Below are 3,688 nucleotides of genomic sequence, written 5' to 3'. Positions count from 1 at the left end.
AAAACTGCTCTAAAAAGGCAAAGTCTCATAAAATAAAAAGAAGGCCCACTCTGGGTGTCTAATAAGCTCAATACACCTCTGGGTGACCCTCTTCCAGTCCACAAGGCTTTACCTCCCGTGCTCTCCCACCTTCCCAGATGCCACCCTTGCCCCCCAGCCTCATCTGCCTCTTCGCCACTACCTGTGACCTTTCCCTGTCTCCTTTGCAGCAGCATTTAAACATGGTTTAAATGTTCAGTTGTTTTCCTATCTGGATCCTCCCTTCACTACCGGATTTCTTGAGTTGTCTGTACTTGCTGGCTCCATAGGTTCACCTGCTACTCTAGCCTCAACCCACTGTAGTGTGGCTGCTGCACCCACCAGGCCGCTGAATCTTCTCTCACCAAGTCTAATGGCAACTTCTTATCAATAAATTAACGGTCACGTTTGACTATTTCTTAAATTACTTGACTTCTGACAGTTGACCAATGCTAAGTTCTTAAATGCTCGCCTCCGAGATACCACGCTCGCCTGGTTTCTCCTGCCTCTGACGTTGCTGATTCCCAGCCTTCCTCGGTAACTCTTTTTTCTCCGCCTGTCTCTTAAGTATCTGAGGCCCTCAGGCTGAGGTCTTGAGCCCTCTTATCTCCCTCTCCACAATCTCCTCAAGTGATCTTATTCACCTTCAGAGTGAGGACACCTGGGCTCGAAGAAGTGGCACAACTGTCCAAAGTCACACTGTATGACGGCATCAGAGTGACAGTTATGTTTAACAAAAGTCTACTACTGTGGGCTAGGCATTGTGCTGGGCACTGGGGGTACAGATTTGAATAAGATGCTATTCCTCCCCCTCCAACTTTTGCAACCTGGATGGCCCTTCCCCTCTCCCATTCCATCTGGCCCCCTCCCTATCTAGTGTCTACTTATCCTTCACAAGTCAACTTAGGATGCCCCTCCACCCTACTCCTAAGCCTGGCTGGGCTCTTTCCCCCTCCTGTGGGCTTCACAGCACCCTCTACTTACTCCCTTGCATTTCTCGTGTTGCCTTGTAATTATTTACTAATCTTGTTCTTCCCCACTGGCCTCCATTTCTTATAGTTTGTAAGATCTTTCCTCTGCTTGAGCTGAAAAGAGCGGACTGAGCCATGTTACTAGGAGCCACACCAACTTTTCCACTTTTTCAGGAAGGCCAACTGCCAGGGCAATTGATAATAATATACATCATTGAGGGCAACAGACTGTGTCTGCGGGCACCATCCTATCCCCAACACCTAGCAAATTACCTGGCGTATGGTAATTGCTCAGAAATTGTTTGCCTTATGAGGAATGAATGAAGAAATAAGTGAACCACTTGACTTTATGCTAAATGTTGGAACAGAACTTTGAGAACTGTCCTATTTCCCAGGCAGAGAAAAGATAATGAGTCAGAAGGTTATTCTGTTTGAAGGTAGGTAAAGGGACTAGCTGACTTCTGGAAGTCCCCACCAATCCAGTGATTCTGAATTTGATTTAATATAGCCCATGTATGGGGAAAGAGGATCTTTTTTTTTTTTTTTAAATCTGCCCTTTGAAACCGTATTTTTAATGTTTTCATCAAACTGTGTCAATACAATTTGAAGCAAATGCCAGCTGGAAGACCAGGCCCAGAAATTCGTAAGTGAAACAATCTTCCAAACAACAAGGAACGCCAAGGTGCTCTTGCACTCCAGTTGCACTATTAGTGGCCATGACGGTGTCCGTCAGCCAGTGTTATCCGTTACCGACTGTTTACCACATCATCACTTTTCAGAATGCTCTGGGCAGTTTCAGTTGCTAGAGTCAGTGCACTGACAGAAACCCACAGAGGCTGGACAGCCAGTTCCTCCAGCATGTTGGAAATACCACCCTTTTGGACATTAATGCCTGTAGTTTGTTCTCCTCGGGCGTGCCTGTTTCTTAGTTCTGTTACTGTAGGAATGGGACTCAGGACAGCATTTTCAGCTAGTGTAGATGGAATGACCTCCATAGCATCTGCAAAAGCACGAACGCACTAGGATTCCATACCACTCAGTGTTCGCGAGTATTCAGTTAACAGCCAGGCCAACTCTATTTCTGGAGCACCACCTGCTGCAATAAGAGCCCTCTTCTTCACTAAACAGCGAATAACACATAGGGCATCATGAATGGAACGCTCAGCTTCTTCAATCGCCAATGTGTCAGAACCACGAACAACGATTGTAACTGTTTTTCCAGGGCTTGCACAGCTTGTAATCTTGGTCAGTTTGCCAGAACCATTTAAGCTGACCTCCTCAGCTAACTCAGCCGATCCCAGCATGTCAGCAGTGAACTGGTCAACGTGAGCAACTGGTTTGGTTCCAGTAGTCTTACAAATGAATTCAATGTCTTCTCTTTCAATATCCTTAACCACCATAATCTTCATTTTGTTCAGGAAATGTAATGCAAGATCACTAAGAGCATCTCTTAGAATAGACTTCTGTATTAGCAGAACACTACATCCTGTTTTCTTGATTTGCTTCACTAAATTTAGAATACAGGCTCTCTCCTCTAGAAGCACTCGGTCCATCTGGACGTAGTCAGAAACTACTATTTGATTGTCCATATCTGTTTGGGGAGCAGATAAGCAGAACTGAATAAGCCCAATCTTAGCCTTTCCAACCCTGTTTATGCCAGAATTTGCCACCTTTTCAGTAAGAACCAGACCTTACACCAACTCACAGTCATCAATTGTCCCACCAAGTTTCTTAACTATGTTAACATCTCTGAGATCCACACTAGTAGCTGTGGCTGGGTCAATCACTTTCATCACTGCGTTTACAGTCACCGGAGAAAGGAGACTTGGATATTGAGAGACAACCTTTGAGTTCAATGAAGTGGCTGCACTATTTAACAAAGTTTCTCTGTCACTCAGTTCCACAGGTCGAGACATGCCAGTCAAGATTTCAACACCCTTTTCCAAAGCCTTCTGGAACGACTCAGAAATGATGGTGGGATGAATCCCTTTCTGAAGAAGCTTGGTACACGAAGCCAAGAGAGAGCCAGCAATAATGACCACTGATGTCGTGCCATCTCCCGCCTCTATATCCTGAGCCTCAGACAGCTCCACCAGCGTTCTGGCTGCTGGATGTAACACCTGCATTTGTTTCAGAAACGGTCGCACCGTCATTTGTAATGGTCACATCACCTTTTCCATCTTGAATCACTTTATCCATTCCTTTCGGTCCAAGGCTTGTTCTAATGGCATCAGCAACGGCTTTGGCCGCGGAGATGTTGCTGAAGCGGATCTGGGCCGGCTTATCGCGGTCCTGATAGGCGCTCCTCCCGCGGCCGCCGGCAGTCCCGGCAGGCGGCCCGCTCCTGGGGGCTACGTTCTCTGGCGTGGCAAGCTTGGACGGGTCTGCGCGAGCTCTGGAAGGACGGATGGACGCGGATTCCGGCTGGCCCGGGACTCGGATCTATTTTTATGGTTGTTAAAATTCTGAAGAACATTACTTTGCACAGATATTAATGAAAATCTAGTTTGCTCGATAGGTGAGAAAATCAACGTAGCATATAGATTGCTAAGATGAGTCTTTCCAATTCAAGTTCTGCTTTTAATTAGATTAGAGAGCACTGCCACCTAGTGGGTAGTAAAAAAAATTCTTCCTGGAACTATATACCATGAATACTGTCTGGTAAATTATTGTGAATAAGGTTATTAACATTCTGAAAC

General features: G+C 45.9%; 1 pseudogene; it reads right to left on the bottom strand.

Moving 5' to 3' along the window:
- Positions 1–1,716: 1,716 nt before the first annotated feature.
- On the bottom strand, positions 1,717–3,188 carry LOC131764414 (T-complex protein 1 subunit delta pseudogene; annotated as a pseudogene).
- Between the last annotated feature and the right edge of the window lie 500 nt (positions 3,189–3,688).

The sequence above is a fragment of the Kogia breviceps genome, chromosome 10 (assembly GCF_026419965.1).
Source record: "Kogia breviceps isolate mKogBre1 chromosome 10, mKogBre1 haplotype 1, whole genome shotgun sequence".
In the NCBI taxonomy this organism is placed as follows: Eukaryota; Metazoa; Chordata; class Mammalia; order Artiodactyla; family Physeteridae; genus Kogia; species Kogia breviceps.
This window is presented reverse-complemented; position numbering and strand designations above follow the sequence as displayed.